Below are 26,406 nucleotides of genomic sequence, written 5' to 3'. Positions count from 1 at the left end.
AGTGGGCATCGAGCCAAGTGCCATGAAGCCGGCTCTACGCATCTGGTCTCCAGTGCGTCTCCTTGGGCCGGAGCTTCCCGTCTGCCCGGCGCCTCTGCCGGAGCTTCCCGTCTGCCCGGCGCCATCGGAGCTTCCCGTCTGCCCAACGCCGCCAGCGCCGCCCGTCTGCCCAGTGCCGCCCGTCTGCCCAGCGCCGCCAGTGCCGCCCGTCTGCCCAGCGCCGCCAGCGCCGCCCGTCTGCCCAGCGCCGCCCGTCTGCCCAGCGCCGCCAGTGCCGCCCGTCTGCCCAGCGCCGCCAGTGCCGCCCGTCTGCCCAGCGCCGCCAGTGCCGCCCGTCTGCCCAGCGCCGCCAGTGCCGCCCGTCTGCCCAGCGCCGCCAGTGCCGCCCGTCTGCCAGGGGCCGCCAGTGCCGCCCGTCTGCCAGGGGCCGCCAGTGCCGCCCGTCAGCCAGGGGCCGCCAGTGCCGCCAGTCAGCCAGGGGCCGCCAGTGCCGCCAGTCAGCCAGGGGCCGCCAGTGCCGCCAGTCAGCCCAGCGCCAGCGCCGCCAGTCAACCAGGGGCCGCCAGTGCCGCCAGTCAGCCAGGGGCCGCCAGTCAGCCAGGGGCCGCCAGTGCCGCCAGTCAGCCAGGGGCCGCTAGAGCCCCTCCGCCCGGAGCAGCTGTCCCTCTGTCCCGAGCAGCTGTCCCTCTGTCCCGAGCAGCTGTCCCTCTGTCCCGAGCAGCTGTCCCTCTGTCCCGAGCTGTCTCTTAGGAGGGTCACCTATCTAGGGACGCTAAGGAGGTGGACAAAGACTATTATGGAGTGGGGTCCACGTCCAGCGCCAGAGCCGCCTCCGCGGACAGATGCCCACCCAGACCCTCCCCTATAGGTTCAGGTTTTGCGGCCGGAGTCCGCACCTTGGGGGGGGGGGTACTGTCACACCCTGACCATAGTTTACTTTGTATATTTCTATGTTGTGGTTGGTCAGGGTGTGATCTGAGTGGGCATTCTATGTTTCATGTCTAGTTTGTCTAGTTCTATGTTCGGCCTGATATGGTTCTCAATCAGAGGCAGGTGTTCGTCATTGTCTCTGATTGGGAACCATATTTAGGTAGCCTGGGTTTCACTGTGTGTTTGTGGGTGATTGTTCCTGTTTTTGTGTTTGCACCAGACAGGGCTGTTTTGAGTTCTCACGTTTCTTGTTTTTTCGTTAGTTTGTTCATGTATAGTTTCGTCAATAAAATACAATGAACAACCACCACTCTGCGCTTTGGTCCGCCTCCACTTCACAACAAGAGAACCGTTACACCCCCAAACAAACAAAGACTGACTCGCGGAGAATGACACACAAGTAGTAAATAAATACAGTCAGTCAGGTGGCTAGCTGCAGGCAGAAACTTCTTATTACTTAGAAGGGTGAAGCTGAAGTTACAGAAGCCTACTTCAACAGGAGCAAAAAATAGGCTTCTAAGTTCTCATAATAACTTTGCTTTACAGAGAGTAGGCTATTGTAACAGACAGTGATGTGGTGCTCAGTGGTGAGGTTGAAGTCTCAAATTCATGCAGGAGGAAGCAGAGCAGAAAGAGTTTAGTACCGTAATTCCCAAACCTAAGGTCGGGGCCATGTGGGGTCCCCTGAGAAAATCTGTACCAATCTTATAAAACAAGTTAGGAACTTTAAAAAGAAGACATGTTTCAATATCAACATCTCCCATCACCGATCTTCCCTATAGGCCTACATTAAAATGCTATCAAAATGCAAACAATACAGTTCTACATAATACGTTTTTGTTTATAGCGGTGGTTGTTCTTCTTATCCCAATCGACCACGAGTTTAAAGTTGACCCATTACCCACAGTTTTTTTGTTACCCCTACATCACTAATATTAATACAGAATCGTAAATAATATTCTAACAATTCATGTGAATGTGACAACACGATAATCTGTGTGCTACATTGATGTCTGTATGTGCGGAGCTTAATTAGTAATGCCTAGGAATACAAATGTGAATGAGGATTTTAAGCAATTCTTAATGACAACTGACTGAACAGTCGCTGATGCTACGTGTCAGTGTGAATCATTTCTCATATATCCCCCCTTTCAGGGGTATAACAGCAATCAGCCATAACAGGGCTGCTCATTGGGGCCATGACCCAACCTTTCCCCATCCTGATCTCCGGGATGCCCTAATCTTCTCCCTAGCGGCATGGCTCACGTTAACAATCCACAGTGGCCATTAAGAACAAATGTATCACTATTCACTTCCAGGGAGTACTCTTTTTCTAACACCAAGATCGATCTCCGCCTCCCTCCCGTCCCTTCCGCCCTTGTAGTTAAAGGTGGGTGGAGGAGCCAGGGTGCTGGAAAATCTTCTAAATGTCACAGACTGGATGACTAAATTGGCTCCCCGGCATACAGGAATGGCAGACGGTCGGGAAATGTAGCAAAGAAAATTGCATTTGGTGTCGAAACCACGAGGAACTCATTGTGCTGAGCTAATGCCCACCTGTCTGACCCAGGTGTTGGAGATGGACGTTGTTTAAACAAATATCCATAGTGCACCTCTCGCTCAAAATGGCGATGGACCTACTTAGCTCATGTTTTAGCCGGAGACTAATATAATGTCAGATGGGATTTAATAAAGTGTAGTGTGAAATACACATACATCTACTTTGTGCATGACACAAGACATTTTTGCAACAATTGTTTACAGACAGATTATTTCACTTATCCAGTGGGTCAGAAGTTTACATACACTAAGTTGACTGTGCCTTTAAACAGCTTGGAAAATTCCAGGAAAGGATGTCATGGCTTTAGAAGCTTCTGATAGGCTAATTGACATAAATTGAGTCAATTGGAGTTGTACCCGCAGATGTATTTCAAGGCCTACCTTCAAACTCAGTGCCTCTTTGCTTGACATTATGGGAAAAACAAAATAAATCAGCCATGACCTCAGAAAAAAAATTGTAGACCTCCATAAGTCTGTTTCATCCTTAGGAGCAATTTCCAAATGCCTGAAGGTACCACGTTCATCTGTACAAACAATAGTAAACAAGTATAAACACCATGGGACCACGTAGCCGTTATACTGCTCAGGAAAGATACGCGTTCTGTCTCCTAGAGATGAACGTACTTTGGTGCGAAAAGTGCAAATCAATCCCAGAACAACAGCAAAGGACCTTCAAATCAAATCAAATTCTATCTGTCACATACACATGGTTAGCAGATGTTAATGCGAGTGTAGCAAAATGCTTATGCTTCTACAGTGCCTACGGCCCCCTTGAACTTTGCGACCTTTTGCCACATTTCAGGCTTCAAACATAAAGATATAAAACTGTATTTTTTTGTGAAGAATCAACAACAAGTGGGACACAATCATGAAGTGGAACGACATTTATTGGATATTTCAAACTTTTTTAACAAATCAAAAACTGAAAATTTGGGCGTGCAAAATTATTCAGCCCCCTTAAGTTAATACTTTGTAGCACAACCTTTTGCTGCGATTACAGCTGTAAGTCGCTTGGGGTATGTCTCTATCAGTTTTGCACATCGAGAGACTGAAATTTTTTCCCATTCCTCCTTGCAAAACAGCTCGAGCTCAGTGAGGTTGGATGGAGAGCATTTGTGAACAGCAGTTTTCAGTTCTTTCCACAGATTCTCGATTGGATTCAGGTCTGGACTTTGACTTGGCCATTCTACCACCTGGATATGTTTATTTTTGAACCATTCCATTGTAGATTTTGCTTTATGTTTTGGATCATTGTCTTGTTGGAAGACAAATCTCCGTCCCAGTCTCAGGTCTTTTGCAGACTCCATCAGGTTTTCTTCCAGAATGGTCCTGTATTTGGCTCCATCCATCTTCCCATCAATTTTAACCATCTTCCCTGTCCCTGCTGAAGAAAAGCAGGCCCAAACCATGATGCTGCCACCACCATGTTTGACAGTGGGGATGGTGTGTTCAGCTGTGTTGCTTTTACGCCAAACATAACGTTTTGCATTGTTGCCAAAAAGTTCAATTTTGGTTTCATCTGACCAGAGCACCTTCTTCCACATGTTTGGTGTGTCTCCCAGGTGGCTTGTGGCAAACTTTAAACGACACTTTTTTGGATATCTTTAAGAAATGGCTTTCTTCTTGCCACTCTTCCATAAAGGCCAGATTTGTGCAATATACGACTGATTGTTGTCCTATGGACAGAGTCTCCCACCTCAGCTGTAGATCTCTGCAGTTCATCCAGAGTGATTATGGGCCTCTTGGCTGCATCTCTGATCAGTCTTCTCCTTGTATGAGCTGAAAGTTTAGAGGGACGGCCAGGTCCTGGTAGATTTGCAGTGGTCTGATACTCCTTCCATTTCAATATTATCGCTTGCACAGTGCTCCTTGGAATGTTTAAAGCTTGGGAAATCTTTTTGTATCCAAATCCGGCTTTAAACTTCTTCACAACAGTATCTCGGACCTGCCTGGTGTGTTCCTTGTTCTTCATGATGCTCTCTGCGCTTTTAACGGACCTCTGAGACTATCACAGTGCAGGTGCATTTATACGGAGACTTGATTACACACAGGTGGATTGTATTTATCATCATTAGTCATTTAGGTCAACATTGGATCATTCAGAGATCCTCACTGAACTTCTGGAGAGAGTTTGCTGCACTGAAAGTAAAGGGGCTGAATAATTTTGCACGCCCAATTTTTCCGTTTTTGATTTGTTAAAAAAGTTTTAAATATTCAATAAATGTCATTCCACTTTATGATTGTGTCCCACTTGTTGATTCTTCACAAAAAAATAAAATTTTATATCTTTATGTTTGAAGCCTGAAATGTGGCAAAAGGTCGCAAAGTTCAAGGGGGCCGAATACTTTCGCAAGGCACTGTAGTTCCGACAATGCAGTAATAACCAACGAGTAATCTAACCTAATGATTTCACAACAACTACCTTATACACACAAGTGTAAAGGGATGAAGAATATGTACATAAAGATATATGAATGAGTGATGGTACAGAACAGCATAGGCAAGATGCAGTAGATGGTGTCGAGTACAGTATATACATATGAGATGAGTAATGTAGGGTGTGTAAACATATAAAAGTGACATTGTTTAAAGTGGCTAGTGATACATGTATTACATAAAGATGACAAGATGCAGTAGATGGTATAGAGTACAGTATATACATATTTGTATTTATTTGTATTTTTATTTCACCTTTATTTAACCAGGTAAGCAAGTTGAGAACAAGTTCTCATTTACAATTGCGACCTGGCCAAGATAAAGCAAAGAACTTCGACACATACAACAACACAGAGTTTCACATGGAGTAAAACAAAACGGATGTCATTGTGATAGACGGCATCCAATTTATTGAGTAGGGTATTGGAGGCTATTTTGTAAATGACATTGCCGAAGTCGAGGATCGGTAGGACGGTCAGTTTTACAAGGGTATGTTTGGCAGCATGAATGAAGGATGCTTTGTTGCGAAATATGAAGCCAATTCTAGATTTAACTTTGGATTGGAGATGTTTGATGTGAGTCTGGAAGGAGAGCTTACAGTCTAACCAGACACCTAGGTATTTGTAGTTGTCCACATATTCTAAGTCAGAACCGTCCAGTGATGTTGGACGGGTGCAGGCAGCGATCGGTTGAAGAGCATGCATTTAGTTGAAATTGGAGGCCACGGAAGGAGAGTTGTATGGCATTGAAGCTCATCTGGAGGGTTGTTAACACAGTGTCCAAAGAAGGGCCAGAAGTATACAGAATGGTGTCGTCTGCGTAGAGGTGGATCAGAGACACACCAGTCTCTGATGTCGCAAGAGCGACATCATTGATGTATGCAGAGAAAAGAGTCGGTCCAAGAATTGAACCCTGTGGCACCCCCATAGAGACTGCCAGAGGCCCGGACAACAGGCCCTCCGATTTGACACACTGAACTCTATCAGAGAAGTAGTTGGCGAGAAATAGTTGGCGAGAAGAACCAGGCGAGGCAATCATTTGAGAAACCAAGGCTATCAAGTCTGCCGATGAGGATGTGGTGATTGACAGAGTCGAAAGCCTTGGCCAGGACAATGAATACGGCTGCACAGTATTGTTTCTTATCGATGGCAGTTAAGATATTGTTTAGGACCTTGAGCGTGGCTGAGGTACACCCATGACCAGCTCTGAAACCAGATTCGATAGCGGAGATGGTATGGTGGAATTCGAAATGGTCGGTAATCTGTTTGTTGACCTGGCTTTCGAGGACCTTAGAAAGGCAGGGTAGGATAGAAATAGGTCTGTAGCCGTTTGGGTCAAGAGTTTCCCCCCCTTTGAAGAAGGGGATGACCGCAGCTGCTTTCCAATCTTTGGGAATCTCAGACGACACAAAAGAGAGGTTGAGCAGGCTAGTAATAGGGGTGGCAACAATTTCGGCAGATAATTTTAGAAAGAAAAGGTCCAGATTGTCTAGCCCAGCTGATTTGTAGTGGTCCGGATTTTGCAGCTCTTTCAGAACATCAGCTGACCGGATTTGGGAGAAGGAGAAATGGGGAAGGCTTGGGCGAGTTGCTGTGGGGGGTGCAGTGTTTGACCGGGGTAGGGGTAGCCAGGTAGAAAGCACGGCCAGCCATAGAAAAATGCTTATTGAAATTCTCAATTATAGTGGATTTATCGGTGGTGACAGTGTTTCCTCTCCTCAGTGCAGTGGGCAGCTGGGAGGAGGTGTTCTTATTCTCCATGAACTTTACAGTGTCCCAGAACGTTTTTGAGTTTGTGTTGCAGGAAGCAAATTTCTGCTTGAAAAAGCTAGCCTTGTGCCTGTGTATATTGGTTTCTAGCTTCCCTGCAGAACGCCATAGGATGTTTTTGTGTTGGTTAAGGGCAGTCAGGTCTGGAGAGAACCAAGGGCTATATCTGTTCCTGGTTCTAAATTTCTTGAATGGGGCATGCTTATTTAAGATGGTGAGGAAGGCATTTTTTTAAATAACCAGTTATCCTCTACTGACCGGATGAGATCTATATCCTTCCAGGATACCCCGGCCAGGTCGATTAGAAAGGCCTGCTCGCTGAAGTATTTCAGGTGGCGTTTGACAGTGATGAGTGGAGGTCGTTTGACCGTTGACCCATTACGGATGCAGGCAATGCGGCAGTGATCGCTGAGATCTTGGTTGAAAACAGCAGAGGTGTATTTAGTGGGCAGGTTGGTTAGGATGATATCTATGAGGGTGCCCGTGTTTACGGCTTTGGGGTGGTACCTAGTAGGTTCATTGATAATTTGTGAGAGATTGAGGGCATCAAGCTTAGATTGTAGGATGGCTGGGGTGTTAAAAGCATGTTCCAGTTTAGGTCGCCTAGCAGCACGAGCTCTGAAGATAGATGGGGGGCAAACAGTTCACATATGGTGTCCAGAGCACAGCTGGGGGCAGAGGGTGGTCTATAGCAGGCGGCAACGGTGAGAGACTTGTTTTGAGAGAGGTGGATTTTTAAGAGTAGAAGTTCAAATTGTTTGGGTACAGACCTGGATAGTAGGACAGAACTCTGCAGGCTATCTTTGCAGTAGATTGCAACACCACCTCCTTTGGCCGTTCTATCTTGTCTGATAATGTTGTAGTAAGGAATGGAGAATATTTTAGTAATGTAGGGTAATGTAGGGTATGTAAACATTATATTAAGTGCCATTGTTTAAAGTGGATAGTGATACATTTTTTGCATCAATTTTCCATTTTTAAAGTGGCTGGAGTTGAGTTTGTGTACGCCGAGGAACTTAAAACTTACTACCCTCTCCACGACTGTCCCGTCAATGTGGATAGGGGGGTGCTCCCTCTGCTGTTTCTTGAAGTCTACGATCATCTCCTTTGTTTTGTTGACGTTGAGTGTAAGGTTATTTTCTCACCTCCTCCCTGTAGGCCGTCTCGTGGTTTTTGGTAATCAAGCCTGTAGTGTCGTAGGCAAACTTCATGATTGAGTTGGAGGCGTGCATGGCCACGCAGTCGTGGGTGAACAGGGAGTACAGGAGAGGGCTCAGAACGCACCCTTGTGAGGCTCCAGTGTTGAGGATCAGCGGGGTGGAGATGTTGTTACCTACCCTCACCACCTGGGGGCGGCCCGTCAGGAAGTCCAGTACCCAGTTGCACAGGACGGGGTCGATACCCAGGGTCTCGAGCTTGATGACGAGTTTGGAGGGTACTATGTTGTTAAAAGCTGTAGTCGATGAACAGCATTCTCACATAGGTATTCCTCTTGTTGAGATGGGTTAGGGCAGTGTGCATTGTGGTTGCGATTGCATCGTCTGTGGACCTATTGGGGCGGTAAGCCAATTGGAGTGGGTCTAGGGTGTCAGGTAGGGTGGAGGCTATATGGTCCTTGACTAGTCTCTCAAAGCACATCATGATGACAGAAGTGAGTGCTACGGGGCGGTAGTTTCGCTCAGTTACCTTAGCTTTCTTGGGAACAGAAACAATGGTGGCCCTCTTGAAGCATGTGGGAACAGCAGACTGGGATAAGGATTGATTGAATATGTTCGTAAACACACCAGCCATCTGGTCTGTGCATGCTCTGAGGCTGGGGATGCCGTCTGGGCCTGCAGCCTTACGAGTGTTAACACATTTAAATGTTTTACTCACGTCGGCTGCAGTGAAGGAGAGTTCGCAGGTTTTGGTAGCGGGCCGTGTCAGTGGCACTGTATTATCCTCAATGCGAGCAAATAAGTTGTTTAGTCCGTCTGGGAGCAATACATCCTGGTCCCCCACGGGGCTGGTTTTCTCTTTGTAATCTGTGATTGACTGTAGACCCTGCCACATACCTCTTGTGTCTAAGCCTTTGAATTGCGACTCTACTTTGTCTCTATACTGATGCTTAGCTTCTTTGATTGCCTTGAGGAGGGAATAGCTACACTGTTTGTATTCTGTCGTGTTTCAGTTCACTTTCAGTTTAGCGCGAATGCTGCCATCAATCCACGGTTTCTGGTTTGGGAATGTTTTAATAGTTGCTGTGGGTAAGACATCGCCGATGCACTTTCTAATAAACTCGCTCACCAAATCAGCTTGTTTGTTAATGTTGTTGTTTGACGCAATGCGGAACATATCCCAATCCACGTGATCGAAGCAATCTTGAAGCGTGGAATCAGATTGGTTGGACCACCGTTGAACTGACCTGAGCATAGGAGCTTCTTGTTTAAGTCTCTGTCTATAGGCAGGGAGCCACAAAATTGAGTCATGGTCAGCTTTTCCAAAAGAGGGCGGGGGAGGGCCTTATATGCGTCACGGAAGTTAGAATAACAATGATCCAGGGTTTTACCAGCCCTGGTAGCACAATCGATATGCTGATAGAATTTTGGGAGTCTTGCTTTCAGATTATCCTTGTTAAAACCTCTTGAAGCTAGGGGGCACAATTTTTATTTTTGGAAAAAGGAGGTCTCAGGACCAGATGCTAGAATATGCATTTAATTGACAGCTTAGGATAGAAAACACTCGAAAGTTTCCAAGACTGTAAAAATATTGTCTGTGAGTATAAAAGAACTGATATTGCAGGCGAAAGCCTGAGAAAAATCCAATCGGGAAGTGACTCTTATTTTGAAACCCCTGTCTTTCTGTGCATCCCTATTGCCCATTGAAAGGGATATCAACCAGATTCCTTTTTCTGTGGCTTCCCTAAGGTGTCTACAGCCTTTAGACGTAGTTTCAGGCCTTTATTTTGATGAATGAGCGTAAACGTCCACATTGCGTAAGTGGTAAGTTGTTGGCTCTCAGTGTGATTTTTGCGCAAAACAGAGAGGTAGCCATTTCTCCTCCCGGTCCTAGTGAAAAGCCAACTGTCCCGGTTGATATATTATGGAATAGATATTTGAAAAACACCTTGATAATTGATTATAAAAAAACATTTGCCATGTTTCTGTCGATATTATGGATATAATTTGGAATTTTTGTCTGCGTTGTTGTGACCGCTATTTCCGGTGGATTCCTGGGCAGAACGCATCAAACTAACGGAGGTATTTGGATATAAAAAAATATCTTTATGGAACAAATGGAACATTTGCTGTCTAACTGGGAGTCTCGTGAGTGAAAACATCCGAAGATCATCAAAAGTAAACGATTAATTTGATTGCTTTTCTGATTTTTGTGACCAAGTTACCTGCCGCTAGGTGTACATAATGTTTTGTTAGTATATCGATAAACTTACACAAACGCTTGTATTGTTTTCGCTGTAAAGCATAATTTCAAAATCTGAGACGACAGGGTGATTAACAAAAGGCTAAGCTGTGAAAATATGAATATTTTCTAATAAGATTATTTGAACGTTGCGCTATGCTATTTAGCGTAGTTGATGACAATTCTCCCGGATCCGGGATGGGTGGTTCCAAGAGGCTAAAATGAATGCAGCCTCAGGATATGTGGTTTCCAGTTTACATAGAGTCAAATAAAGTTAGTTCAGGGCTTTCGATGTGTCTGCTTGGGGGGGGGAATATATGCGGGTGTGATTATAATCTAAGAGAATTCTCTTGGTAGATAATGCGGTCGACATTTGATTGTGAGGAATTCTAAGTCAGGTCAACAGAAGGACTTGAGTTCCTGTATGTTGTTATGATCACACCACGTCTCGTTAATCATAAGGCATACCCCCTTGCCCCTCTTCTTACCAGAAAGATGCTTGTTTCTGTTGACGTGATGCGTAAAGAAACCAGGTGGCTGTACCGACTCCAATAGCGTGTCTCGAGTGAGCCATGTTTCCGTGAAGCAAAGAATGTTGTAGTCTCTTATGTCTCTCTGGAATGCTACCCTTGCTCGTATTTCATCAACCTTGCTGTCAAGAGACTGGACATTGGCGAGTAGTATGCTCGGGAGCAGTGCGCGATGTGCCCGTCTTTGGAGCCTGACCAGAAGACCATGTCGTCTGCCCCTTTTACAGCATCGTTGTTTTGGTTCGCCGGCTGGGATCCGATCAATTGTCCTGGGTGGTGGGCAAAACAGAGGATCCGCTTCGGGAAAGTCGTATTTCTGGTCGTAATGATGGTGAGTTGACCTTGCTCTTATATCCAGTAGTTCCTCCCGACTGTATGTAAAACCTAAGATTACCTGGGGTACCAATGTAAGAAATAACACGTAAGAAAAACAAAATACTGCATAGTTTCCTAGGAACGTGAAGAGAGGCGGCCATCTCTGTCGGCGCACGGAGTACATTGTGAAGATGCTGGAGGAAACAGGTACAAAAGTAACTATATCGTATAGTAAAACGAGTCTTACATCAAAATAACCTGAAAGGCCACTCAATCAAGGAAGAAGCTACTGCTCCAAAATCTCCATAAAAAAGACAGACTACAGTTTGCAACTGCACATGGGGACAAAGATAGTACTTTTTGGAGAGGACTTTTTTTGTCCTCTGGCCTGATGAAACAAAAATATAACTATTTGGCCATAATGACCATAGTACCAAATTTCCATCAACATGTTAAATGTGCAACCAGAGGGAAAACAATTCTAAATCACCTGTACTCCACACATAGAGACATGTACAAAGCTCTCCCTCGCCCTCCATTTGCTAAATCCAACCACAACTCTATCCTCCTGATTCCTGCTTACAAGCTCAAATTAAAGCAGGAAGCACCAGTGACTCCGTCTATAAAAAAGTGGTCAGATGAAGCAGATGCTAAACTACAGGACTGTTTTGCTATCACAGACTGGAACATGTTCCGGGATTCTTCCGATTGCATTGAGGAGTACACCACATCAGTCACTGTCTTTATCAATAAGTGCATTGAGGACGTCGCCCCCACAGTGACTTTACGTACATACCCAAACCAGAAGCCATGGATTACAGGCAAAATTCACACTTAGCTAAAGGGTAGAGCTGCTGCTTTCAAGGTGTGGGACTATAACGCGGAAGCTTACAAGAAATCCTGCTAAGCCCTGAGACGAACCATCAAACAGGCAAAGCGTCAATACAGGGCTAAGATTGAATCATACTACACTGGCTCCGACGCTCGTCTTATGTGGCAGGGCTTGCAAACTATTACAAACTACAAAGGGATGCACAGCCGCAAGCTGCCCAGTGACACAAGCCTTACCAGACGAGCTAAATCACTTCTATGCTCGCTTCGAGGCAATCAACATGGAGGCATGCATGAGAGCATCAGCTGTTCCAAAGGAATGTGTGATCACGCTCTCCGTAGCTGACGTGAGTAAGACCTTTAAACAGATCAACGTACACAAGGCTGCGGGGCCAGATGGATTACCAGGATTTGTGCTCCGGGCAAGTGCTGACCAACTGGCAGGTGTCTTCACTGACATTTTCAGCATGTCCCTGATTGAGTCTGTAATACCAACATGTTTCAAGCAGACCAGCATAGTCCCTGTGCCCAAGAACACAAAGGCAACCTGCCTAAATGACTACAGACCCGTAGCACTCACGTCCGTAGCCATGAGGTGCTTTGAAAGGTTGGTAATGGCTCACATCAACACCATTATCCCAGAAACCCTAGACCCAGTTCAATTTGCATACTACCCAAACAGATCCACATATTGATGCAATCTCTATTGCACTCCACACTGCCCTGTCCCACCTGGACAAAAGGAACACTTATGTGAGAACGCTATTCATTGACTACAGCTCAACATTCAACACCATAGTACCCTCAAAGCTCATCAATAAGCTAAGGCTTGATCACAGACAACGACGAGACAGCCTGTAGGGAGGAAGTCAGAGACCTGGCTGTGTGGTGCCGGCATAACAACCTATCCCTCGACGTAACCAGACTAAGGAGATTATTGTGGACTACAGGAAAAGGAGGACCGAGCACACCCCCATTCTCATCGGCGGGGCTGTAGTGGAGCAGGTTGAGAGGTTCAAGTTCCTTGGTGTCCACATCAACAACAAACTAGAATGGTCCAAACACACCAAGACAGTTGTGAAGAGGGCAGGACAAAGCCTATTCCCCCTCAGGAAACTAAAAAGATTTGGCATGGGTCCTGAGATCCTCAAAAGGTTCTAAAGCTGCTCGGCCTCTTTGTGCGGCAACGCACTACAGTGAGTACAGCCCAGTACATCACTGGGGCTAAGCTGCCTGCCATATCCAGAACCTCTACACCAGGCGGTGTCAGAGGAAGGAAATTGTCAAAGACCCCAGCCACCCCAGTCATAGACAGTTCTTTCTACTTCCGCATGTCAAGGTACCGTTGTGCCAAGTCTAGGAAAAAAGGATTCTCAACAGTGGACTGAATCTTGACAATTATAAGGTTACCTGTGTCTCATATGATTTACATCACTGTCATTGAAAAGCTGTTCCATTTCAGCTGGTTGACGTTATTGTTTTGATAGTCTAGTCTACACCATCATGACACCACAGCTAAAGTAAGGCTTCAGTGCAGACATGTCATACAGTTGAATGACTGTAGTTGATAGAAAGCTAGGGACAAGTAGTTAACCGTTCAACTCAAATCCGTCAGTGTCATAAAATATAATGACAATAACCATATACGACACACACTGTCATTATATGTCTATTGTGTCATATCAGTTCAGTCATACACCAAGATGCTACCTGTCAATAGAGAGAACGACTGTCGTATGATAGAAAGCTAGGGACAACTAGTTAAAGTTGATCTTAAATACGTCATTGTCATAAAACACAATGACCAATAAACATATAAGACATAATCATTATAATCGCTATTTGGTGTCATGTCAGTTCATAATGCAAGATGCTACCTTTCATAGTATGTGACAGAGTATGTCATCTGACATAAGTGGTCATGAATGTACATGACATGTATGACAGCTCTTTGGTCAAGTTAAGGACACGTTTATGTAATTTCTATATTGCCAGATAGTTAATTGTGAGTCAAACACTCCAGAGAACGCGTTTCCACTGCTCCAGAATCCAATGGCGTCGAGCTTTACACCACTCCAGCCAACGCATGGCATTGTGCATGGTGATTTTAGGCTTGTGTGCGGCTGCTCGGCCATGGAAACACATTTCATGAAGCTCCCCACGAACAGTTCTTGTGCAGATGTTCCAAACTGCCTCTGGAAGCAACTCGGAAGTGAGTGTTGCAACTGTGCAGAAGCTACGCGCTTCAGCATTCGGCGGTCCCGTTTTGTGAGCTTGTGTGCCCTACCACTTTGCAGCTGAGCAGTTGTTGCTGTTTCCATTTCACAGCACTTACAGTTGACCGGGGCAGCTCTCGCAGGGCAGAAATTTGATGAACTGACTTGTTGGAAAGATGGCGTCCTATGACGGTGCCACATTGAAAGTCACTGAGCTCTTCAGTGTGGGCTATTCTACTGCCAATGGTTGTCTATGGAGATTGCATGGCTGTGTGCTTGATTTTATACACCTGTCAGCAACGGGTGTGGCTGAAATAGCCAAATCCACTAATTTGAAGACGTGTCCACATACGTTTGGCTATGTAATGTATACCCATCCATGAGTCATATGTTTCAAAATTATGAGGTATATAATTGAAATGGTGGCAAATCTTCACATGACTGTTGCTTTAAATCTGTTTCAGCCCACCAGCCACCAGACCCTGTGAGATATACACCCCCTTATACCCTTTAGAGAGGATGGGGATATGACCAGAGAAATGTGCCGAGGATACAGCACACATACAGTGATACTGCATACAAAGCAGGCATGGCACTCAAGGAGGACATACATTCTCTATGATCTAGGTATGTATGGCTCATGATAGGGCTTCCCCATGCATCAAAGCGATTTGTGGAAACCAGAACATAGAAAAAGGAGTTAACATAGACTGTATGGCGATTCCACTAAGCATCAACAACGGAGTTACTCTATTATGCCTATTGATGGGACCTTGATGATACCCATAGTGTGCAGTAAGAGAGTGTGTGAAGCAAGACTGACACCTAGAGGTGTTGGGGGATATTTATCATAAATAACTACATTCTCTTTATTCCTGTGTAGAAGATGGACAGATATGTAAAAAATACCATTGCACAAAGCTTCTCAGAGTTGGAGTGCTGATCTAGGATCAGGTTTTCCCTCTTATTCATTATGATTAAGGCAAAACTGACCCGAGATCAGCACTCCCACTCCCCGACACTTTATGAATACGGGACAAAATCTAAATGTTGCCTGTTGTCCAGGGCACATATTCATAAAGCGTCTCAGAGTAGGAGCGCTGATCGAGGATCAGGTCTTCCCTCTTATTCATTATGATTTAAAAATAAAACATATCCTAGATCAGCACTCATACTCTGAGAAGCTTTATGAATATGGGACAATCTACAATATTACCTATTGCCCAGGCATGTTAGCAGTTTCCGTTGATCACACATGGATGCATCCCAATACGTAACTTGTCATCATGGGCTGTCACAAGTCATGGTCATAATGTTATGCTTAGAGTATCTGTGTAGAGGTCAGCTATTGTGAGCAAATGCTTTGACAGAGCTTGAGTCATCTTGATCCAGTATCACTTAATAAATTAGACACCGTGGAGCTCAGATGCCAAGTCAGAAATCGATCAAAGGGGTGCCAAGACAAACAAACACATCAACAGAGATAAGTGCATACTGTGACTGCTTGTCTATCAATTTAAACTTGTGCATACACCTGCTCGGTGAACATCACATTCCAAAATCATGGGCATTAATATGGAGTTGGTCCCCCCTTTGCTGCTATAACAGCCTCCACTCTTCTAGGAAGGCCTTCCACTAGATGTTGGAACATTGCTTTGGGGACTTGCTTCCATTCAGCCACAATAGCCTTAGGGAGGTCGGTCACTGATGTTGGGCGATTAGGTGTGGCTCTCAGTCGGCGCTCTCAGTAGGGCTCTGTGTAAACCAGTCAAGATCTCGACAAACCATTTCTGTAAGGACCTCGCTTTGTGCATGGGAGCATTGTCATGCTGAAACAGGAAATGGCCACAAAGTTGGAAGCACAGAATCATCTAGAATGTCATTGTATGCTGTATCGTTAATGTTTCCCTTCACTCGAACTAAGGGGCCTAGCCCGAGGCCTGTGTGCGGCTGCTCGGCCATGGAAACCCATTTCATGAAGCTCCCGACAAACAGTTATTGTGCTGACATTGCTTCCAGAGGCAGTTTGGAACTCAACCGTGTTGCAACCTAGGACTTGTGATTTTTACGCACTACGCGCTTCAGCACTCGGGGGTCCAGTTCTGTGAACTTGCGTGGCCTACCACTTCACGGCTGAGCGATTGTTCCTTCGAGATGTTTCCACTTCACAATAACAGCACTTACAGTTGACCGGGGAAGCTCTAGCAGGGCAGAAATTTGACAAACTGACTTGTTGGAGAGGTGGCATCCTGAAAGTCACTGAGCTCTTCAGTAAGGCCATTCTATTGCTAATATTCATCTATGGAGATTACACAGCTGTGTGCTCGATTTTATACCCGTCAGCAATGGGTGTGGCCGAAATAGCAGAATCCACTAATTTGAAGGGGTGTCCACATACTTCCGTATATGTAGTGTATGTTGCTTTGCCCAAATAATAGTCATCAATCATCACTATGAAAGGCATTAGAGTATTGCTATGAACTATTGAGCAGTCAGTTGGGATGGGTGTGACCTTTTGTAGGAACAAGAACGATCATCGAACCCGAACATAAAATACAATAGCTACATGTGGCATACCAACCAACTCATCAATCAATTCAGTGTCCTAGTGGTTAGTGTCTGCATTAAGATTTGAAGGTTAGGGTTTTGATCTCCGGTCAAGTTATGCAATGCCTCTCTGCTTGGCACTCAGCACTGTGTCCTGTCCATAGGCAGGTTGGCATTTATTGAGATGACTCCAGTTTTAAACCTAACCTTGCCCACACTGCTAACCCTACTGCTTAACCCTAAATTAAGACCAAGAAGCAAATTTTATTTTCATGATGTAGCCAATTTTTACTTGGCAGCCTTCCCATCTAGCGGAAACCGCTTAGTTCTGCCTCCAGGGCAAGACTCATGACAAATGTCAACCTGCGTCCATAGGGTGTACATGTACTTGTAGACCAAGATGCCTCACGCTGTAGAAACAGGCTCTGACAAGGCTTACTTTACTTACATGGGGCATAAGGATCAAAGAGGCAGACAAGAGCCAGGTGGCCTTTAAATTGTTATAATTTATTGTCTCATTTGTCTTCTTTACAATCATGACTGTTCTGGACAATTTTTAATGCAACTATTGAGATAGATGTGGAATTAAATACATAATCTAAATTGTTTTCTATTTGTCTGGACAAAAAACACACTTTATGATATGACCTCCTAACCTCAGTTACATACACTATACACAGTCGTATCACATCAGCCACACATTAGGATGTATGCACATATTCAAAAGGTTAGCATGCAATAACCACTAACAACTAAAGTATGACTTTGTAATCCTTGCAAAGTAGACATCTGTCACGCCCTGGTCGAAGTATTTTGTGTTTATCTTTATTTATTTGGTCAGGCCAGGGTGTGGCATGGGTTTTTGTAGGTGGTATGTATGGGGATTGTAGCTAGTGGGGTGTTCTAGCTAAGTCTATGGCTGTCTGAAGTGGTTCTCAATCAGAGGCAGGTGTTTATCGTTGTCTCTGATTGGGAACCATATTTAGGCAGCCATATTCTTTGAGTTTGTTGTGGGTGATTGTCCTTAGTGTCCTGATGTCATTGTTTCTGTGTTAGGATACACAAGTATAGGCTGTTTCGGTTTTCGTTTAAGTTTATTGTTTTGGTAGTGTTTGTGTTTAGTGTGTTTCTTCATTAAACATGGATTGCAATAGACACGCCGCATTTTGGTCCGACTCTCCTTCACCCCTAGAAAACCGGGACAACATCAGTACAGAGAAAAATGGAGAGCCGTCCAAAACACAACCTACAGTACTTGTTTTGAATACTGAGCGAGTTGAATACCAGCCAAAACAATGCAACTACATACTGATGACAGTTTACCCACATACTGTAGTACCTCAAAAGTAATTTTTATCACTCAACTTAACTTGAATGATAACCCTTCAAGCTTTATCTGGAATCAGATGAGGTTGCCAACTACATTCCTATGCACCTGACAGACACGCCTATGCACCTCCCAGACACTCTACAGAAGGATCTATGTGTGTGCATCCTGGTGAAAGGAGAGAATAGGTGAATAGAGCGGGGATCAGTAGTCGCTGGTCCCTGCATAAAGACAACAGAGAAAAACACAGTTGGTCAGGACAGAGGAGCAAAGCTGAAAATGTAATGTGGAGACCTGCACCACTTATTGAAATGTTCCTTTTGGTAGGTAAATCATGTGACAAATTAGGTTCTAAGGTGGTTAGGGGGTCTTTACCATGTCTTTGTATTAATAAAACAACAATAACTACAACATTTCATTTTTGTAGAAGGGAGGATTATTTGATTTACACTTGAGGTGTGATATAGTAATAATGTTGTCAGTCCTACTAACACCGTTATTGTTCCAACCACAGCCAAGAACGGGGAAGATGCTGGAGATGGTGGTCCCGCTTCTGGATGGATAATCTTCATTTTCTCTTCTGAGCAAATGGGATATACAGTGCATTCGGGAAGTATTCAGACCCCTTGACCTTTTCCACATTTTGTTACCTTACATCCTTATTCTAAAATATATTAAATTGTTGTTTTTCCTCATCAATCTACACACAACACCCCATAATGACAAAGCAAACACAGTTTTGAAGAATGTTTTGCTAATTTATTAAAAATAAAAAACATACCTTATTTACATAAGTATTCAGACCCTTTATTCAGTACTTTGTTGAAGCACCTTTGGCAGTGATAACAGCCTCGAGTCTTCTTGGGTATGACGCTAAAAGCTTGGCACACCTGTATTTGGAGAATTTCTCCCATTCTTCTCTGCAGATCCTTTCAAGCTCTGTCAGGATGGATGGGGAGCGTCGCTGCACAGCTATTTTTCAGGCCTCTCCAGAGAAGTTCGATCGAGTTCAAGTACGGGCTCTGGCTGGGCCACTCAAGGACATTCAGAGACCTGTCCCGAAGCCACTCCTGCATTGTCTTGGCTGTGTGCTTAGGGTCTTTCTCCTGTTGGAAGGTGAACCGTCGCCCCAGTTTGAGGTCCTGAGCAGGTTTTCATCAATGATCTCTTGGTACTTTTTTTATGTTCATCTTTCCCTCGATCCTGACGAGTCTCACAGTCCCTGCCGCTGAAAAACATCCCCACAGCATAATGCTGCCACCACCTTGCTTCACAGTAGAGATGGTGCCACGGTTCCTCCAGACGTGACACTTGGCATTAATGGCCAAAGAGTTAAATCTTGGTTTCATCAGATCAGATCCTTCCCTCAGGATACCCCTCTCTGGCCTCACAGTGGTATGTTCCATGAGCAGAGCATCCTTCACTGATGGGACACTGTAGATGTGTGCTGTAATTTGCTGGTATGGACACAGGGGGGGATGTTTCCAGGTTATTTACAGCTTGTGTTTTGAGTTGTAGATTGGTGAACACAAGTATAATCTCTGCAAATATGGTACATTTCCTGAAATTTCATAATCATACTGTAGATCCCTATTTTCATGCAGTGATGAGATTGAATTGATGATTGAACATTCAAATGAACAAATGAAACGAAGCAGAATCTCATTTTAACTAGAGAAATGACTCATTATTATTCAGCCAAAATCTCTCATGTATGACATTAAAAAAGCAATTGAAAACCACTCAGACAAGAAGGGAACGGCACCGGCATCCCTCACCGGTGATGGTAAGAATAACATTAGCGTAAATGAGTGGAGGAAGTCTTGTAGTACTGTGTGTAAGTTCCTTCATCTGTGACAGACACATTGGCAATGAGCAGTTCCAAACCTCTAAGTTCAGGAAGAGCTGAGCTCCGATAGGGAGGGTCCGACACAGTGTTGACATTGCTGTTAACAGTGTTTTCATCAATTTAGTAGTTGACAACTGTGTGGTTACTCTTTTTTCCAGACTAGGGTGGGTTGTTTACTGGGAGTGCAGGACTAGGGAGTAGGACCTCTTGTCCAATAAGGGGAGTACCAGAATCCGTTGAATAACCATTTTACATTCTCCAGGGTGACTTCATACATTTTCATACTGGTCCCCTATGGGAATCGAACGCACAACCCTGGCGTTGCAAGCACCATGCTCTACCAACTGAGCCACACGAGACCCGGTGGGTGAATGGGGAAAAAAACACGTAGCATTTCTCTTGTCTGAAACGGCCAAGGGATATGAGAGCCGTCACAACGCCTCAGATTAGGGCTGGGAATTGCCAGGAACCTCACGATACGATATTATCACAATACTGAGGTGTCAATACCATATGTATTGTGATTATAATAGTATGTGGACACCTGCTCGTCGAACATCTCATTCCAAAATCATGGGCATTAATATGGAGATGGTCCCCCCTGCGATAACAGCCTCCACTCTTCTGCCAAAAGGGGTTCCACTAGATTTTGGAACATTCCTTTAGGGACTTGCTTCCATTCAGCCACAAGAGCATTAGTGAGATCGGGCACTGATGTTGGGCGATGAGGCGTGACTCGCAGTCAGCATTCCAATTCATCGCAAAGGTGTTTGATGGGGATGAGGTCAGGGCTCTGTGCAGGCCAGTAAAGGTCTTCCACACTGATCTTGACAAAACCTTTCTGTATGGACCTTGCTTTGTGCACGTGGGCATTGTCATGCTGAAACAGGAAAGGGCCTTCCCAAAACTGTTGCCAAAATGTTGGAAGAACAAAATCATATAGAATGTCATTGTATGCTGTAGAGTTAAGATTTCCCTTCACTGGAACTAGCCCAAACTATGCAAAACAGCCCAGGACTATAATTCCTCTTCCACCAAACTTTACAGTTGGCACTATGCATTCGTGCAGGTGGCCTTCTCCTGGCATCCGCCAAACCCAGATTTGTCCTGCCATATGGTGAAGCATGATTCATCACTCCAGAGATCGTGTTTCCACTGCTCCAAACTGTTATTGTGGTGAAGTTGCTTCCAGAGGCAGTTTGTTACTCGGTAGTGAGTGTTGCAACTGAGGACAGAAGATTTTTTACGCGCTTCAGCACTTGGCAGTCCCGTTCTGTGAGCTAGTGTCACCTACCACTTCACGGCTGAGCCGTTGTTGTTTCCACTTCATAATAACATCACTTACAGTTGACCGGGGCAGCTCTAGCAGGGCAGAAATTTGACAAACTGATAGGTGGCATCCTATGACGGTGCCCCTTTGAATGTCATTGAGCTCTTCAGTAAGACCATTCTACTGCCAATGTTTTGTCTACGGAGGTTGCATTTTATACATCTGTCAGCAACCGGTTTGGCTGAAATAGCTGAATCCACTAATTTGAAGGTGTGTCCACATACTTTTGTATATATGGTGTATCATAATTCTATATGTATTACGATTCGATACTGTGATTTTATTGGGTTTCGATGTTCAAAACATATTGCGATTCGATGTTCCAAACATATTGCGATTCGATGTTCCAAACATATTGCTCACTATATTTCTGCTGCAAAGGGACAAGAGAGAGCCTTTCAAAAACGAGATTTGGAGATAAAAGTGCTGGAAACACAGTCGCTCACCATTTAAAAAGAAGATGATGAACAAGTTTTAGCTCAGGTACATTCGGCAACAATAGTATAGCAATTTTCCCCTACACTTCCTCAGATATGTTTTTTTTTTGCCTATCTGTAAGGTCACACTATAGCTTTTTAAGTACCGCCTCGAAACCTCATTGGGAGATGGTGGCTAGTGTCTGTTACATAACATCTTCATATCTTGGCACCACATATAATGTGCTTTCTGCAACCACATGTTTACTAGGTACATATGTGGTTTAACTACTGGCATGTCTTTGGGATTGAATTTCACACTCGTAGTCTTGTGGCTGTGTCAGGTTTCCCTTCTTCTTTTCCAGAGTCTGTGTCTAGTTAATGAAATTCTACCTAGGCCGAACCTTCAACGTTTGATAGACTGTATGCCTACTTTGCATTACCAATGGTATTGTAGGGAATGGTGGGGCAGGGAAGCAAACCTGGGTCACTGGCATGAAAGGCAAACATCCAACTCATCTTACCAATAGGGTTAACTCACTTTGTGGGAATTGCAACGTGGCTCATATAGCGAGGCTCTTTACACTACCCCTCCGAATGGGAAGGCACGTACCCGTGATTCGACTACTCAGCCCCCTCACACCTCGCGTTCTGATGGCCTCACAACCACCATGCTACTTCTGACACCAATGTAGTGAGCAAGGGGAAGGGAAGCAAACCCGGGTCGTGAACACTTGGTGGGAATTGTAATGTGGCCCATATAGCAAAGATCGCTACAGTATGATTAATTGTATTATGCTATTCTGAATTTGAGACCACATCTAGGATAGCTTCTGGGGTTAATTGAAAGAAAAGGTCAAAATACCAAGGAGCAACCTGTTCTGTTTTGGTGCTTAGCCTGCAATTATACTGGTGCCATGTTGGAAAATACAAATCTGGAATTCTCACCCTATCAATCACTATTTTCTGAATTGTTTAAATGTCTGTACGGCAGAATATAGTAACAGACTTACCAGTGGGGCACACAGACACCAACATGCTGTCCACATGCTTTTGTTAATTAAACCTACAGCAAAATAATGGAGATAATAAAGACAATAATTCAAAGAAACAAACATAATACCGGTATACATACACACACGTTTTTGGATAATGACATTGTTAATGACACTGCAATCTGCCAGTATAATGCTGTAACTGGCTATATTGAACCTGTTTTACAACTCTGTCATACATAAACATCTGTTTTAAAATGAAACACAAACATTTGTGAATGTAGAAGTGCAACTTTCTATGACAATATTAATTGAATCAAGACATTGTTAAAGATTGACTACATAAATGCTGTCATTCTTGATTTAAGCATTCATAAATCATTTACCTCCACATGCCATTGAATAGAAGTAAATGAGTAAATGCAGAAACATACCTGTTAATTAACATGTTTTGCCCCGAACAAAATGCAGTTCTTGTAACAGTCAGTCTGATGAGGATGAAAGTGAAGGTATTAAGAGTATCCCTCAACTTTTATGCAGTCACCAGTGATTTGAAATGCCTTACCAGGAAAATAATGGACATCACTGCCCTCGTGTGGTCACAGCGTTCACCCCTTTAATTCGCTGCCATAAATACAGACAACTACTCTCCAAGATATGTATTCATTGCGTTCTATGAGTGATTGACATATTTGTCTACCAATACATCTTAGACATTTTCTCATCCAATCCAGGCAGGGGGTGTACCAAAACAACTGGAATCAAAGTTTAAAAAATAGCACGCAGAACAGTTGCTTTTTCTTGTCATTGAAATTACGGTAAACGTGCAGACATCAGGAAGCTGAGCAAAACTAGGTTTGTGTTAGGTTTTGTGAAGACTTCTCTTTGGGACTTGGTGATACGATTAGCTTGCTATACAGTAGATAGTTACCGCGGTCACGTGTCAGTTAACCCATTCATACACGCTACCTTACTTTAGTGCATAATTTCGGTATAGTCCAGGGATAGGTGACATAATTGTTCCATTTTATGATACAAGTACCAAAGATGGTACACTAACACTAGATACCTTGAGGAACATTAGCTAAAGAGTGGAGCCAGTCTGGAAAGCCCGTCAGTCAACCAGGGCGGCCATCATAATAAAATGGCTGCCACCCAGATTTCCTGTTAGAAAATAGGGTAAAAAAAAATCATTCCAAACAATATAAAAATCACTTTGTAATGTTATTTACCCACTAAATGAACCTCACAGGTAGACACTCATTCTGATCATAAGGTACTCTTAAGACCTTAATAGGGGCCATATGGCGGTCATGTTGAACATATTCCAGCAGCTATGTTAAAAAACATTTTTTTAAAACCTTTGTGATACAGCCAACAAATTTCACACACAGCTAGGACATGTTTAAATCTGTATTTTTGGCTATAGTGCCATCACAGATTTTGTCCATTACCTCCTGGCGGTCATTTCCAATATGGCTGCGGAAAAATAGTCTAAGAAACTCAAGATAGGTAACTGGTTGGATAGATGTCACCAGGGGTACTCTGTACTGGTCCGAGAGCAAGCAGACAACAGAGAAAGTGCCGAAGTTCACATTTATTGAGGACTTGTGGTTGAACATGGTAAAGTTAGATTTGTGTGTGGTTCTGCAACAAAGAAGATGCATTACAAGCAGATTGCATAACACAAAAGGTGAAGGTGATTACTATTGTGATTACTAGGATTACTATTCAACCAATATATCTCAAATAGCAAAAATAAGGAAATGACATGACGTCTTAGTGTTATGACTTGACTAAAATATACATGGATAATAGGAAATAGACTTACTCTTAACTTGGACACACACAACTATAAAGAAACTGAGGAAGGGCTTGACAGGATGTAAATACAAAAAAGGTGTGAATGAGCCTGTCAGGGAAGTCCTGATAATTAGTGATACGTGTGTGGCATTTGTGAAAGATGAGGGGAAAAGGAAACCACACACTGCTCTTGGTAGTATCACAATAAGCTTACGTATCGGCCTCACGGCCTTCGTCAGAGCTTTGTGAAAGGTGAAATCAACTTGGTTGATCAAGTTCAACTCAGTAGAATCCTCCTTTTGAAGATGAGCCGGCAGATGTGTTGTTGCCTACCCTTACCACCTGGGGGCAGCCTGTTAGGAAGTCTAGGATCCAGTTGCAGAGGAAGGTGTTTAGTCCCAGGGTCCTTAGCTTAGTGATGAGCTTTGAGGGCACTGCGGTGTTGAACGCTGAGCTGTAGTCAATGAATAGCGTTCTCACATAAGTGTTCCTTTTGTCCAGGTGGGACAGGGCAGTGTGGAGTGCAATAGAGATTGCATCAATATGTGGATCTGTTTGGGTAGTATGCAAATTGAACTGGGTCTAGGGATTCTGGAATAATGGTGTTGATGTGAGCCATGACCAGCCTTTCAAAGCACTTCATGGCTACAGACGTGAGTGCTACGGGTCGGTAGTCATTTAGGCAGATTACCTTCGCGTCCTTTGGCACAGGGACTATGGTGGTCTGCTTGAAACATGTTGGTATTACAGACTTGGTCAGGGAGAGGTTGAAAATGTCAGGGAAGACACTTGCCAGTTGGTCCGCACATGTTCTGAGAACACTTTCTGGTAATTTGTCTGGCCCTGCGGCCTTGTGAATCTTGACCTGTTTAAAGGTTGGAGAGCGTGATCACACAGTCGTCCGGAACAGCTGGTGCTCTCATGCATGCTTCCGTGTTGCTTGCCTCGAAGCAAGCATAAAAGGCATTTAGCCTGTCTGGTAGACTTGTGTCACTGGGCAGCTCTCGGCTGGGTTTCCCTGTGTAGAACTTAACAGTTTGCAAGCCCTGCTACATCCGTCAAGCATCAGAGCCGGTGTAGTACAATTCAATCTTAGTCCTGTATTGACGCTTTGCCTGTTTGATGGTTCGTCTGAGGGCATAGCAGGATTTCATATAAGCATCCGCATTAGTGTCCTGCTCCTTGAAAGCAGCAGCTCTAGCCTTTCGCTTGGTGCAGATGTTGCCTGTAATCCATGGCTTCTGGTTGGTATATCTACATATGGTTATTGTGGGGATGATGTCGTCGATGCACTTACTGATGAAGCCGGTGACTGAGGTGGTATACTCCTCAATGGCATTGGATGAATCCTGGAACATATTCCAGTCTGTGCTAGCAAAACAGTCCTTTAGCGTAGCATCTGCATCATCTGACCACTTCCGCATTGAGCGAGTCATTGGTACTTCCTGCTTTAGGTTTTGCCTGTAAGCAAGATACAGGAGGATATAATTATTGTCAGATTTGCCAAATGGAGAGTGAGGGAGAGCTTTCACCGCCAGTGAAGAAGTGGAGGTCCTGGGTTGGCGTGGTCTTCGGTTGTAAGGCCAGTTGGACGCACTGCCAAATTCTCAACAATGATGTTGGAGGCAGCTTTTGGTAGAGAAATGAACATTATATTCTCTGGCAACAGCTCTGGTGGACTTTCCTGCAGTCAGCATGCTGATTGTACACTCAAAACCTGATACGTCTGTGGCATTGTGTTGTGTGACAAAACTGCACATTTTAGAGTGGCCTTTTACTGTTGCCAGCACAAGGTGCACCTGTGTAATGATCATGCTGTTTCATCAACTTTTGGTATGCTACACTTGTGAGGTAAATGGATTGTTTTAGCAAAGGAGAAATGCTCACCAACAGGGATGTAAACAAACTTGTGCACAAACTGCATGTCATTAATAGACAACTATAGCCTACTGACGTTACAAGTGTGATTCAGAAATGAGGGAAATTTTTAATTAGAGAAGAATGAATTCACATGTTCAATGCTAGTTAAGTATACTTTAGTTATCACATTGTACATTGGATTTATTAATTTGTAAAAAAAATAAAAAAAAAAAAAAAAAGTATATTTCGTCTGTCTGTGTTTCATAAATGTTCTTCAATTTGCAAGAAGCTGA

Source organism: Oncorhynchus mykiss, chromosome 18 (assembly GCF_013265735.2).
Source record: "Oncorhynchus mykiss isolate Arlee chromosome 18, USDA_OmykA_1.1, whole genome shotgun sequence".
Classification (NCBI taxonomy): Eukaryota; Metazoa; Chordata; class Actinopteri; order Salmoniformes; family Salmonidae; genus Oncorhynchus; species Oncorhynchus mykiss.
Note: the sequence above shows the minus strand (reverse complement) of the source record.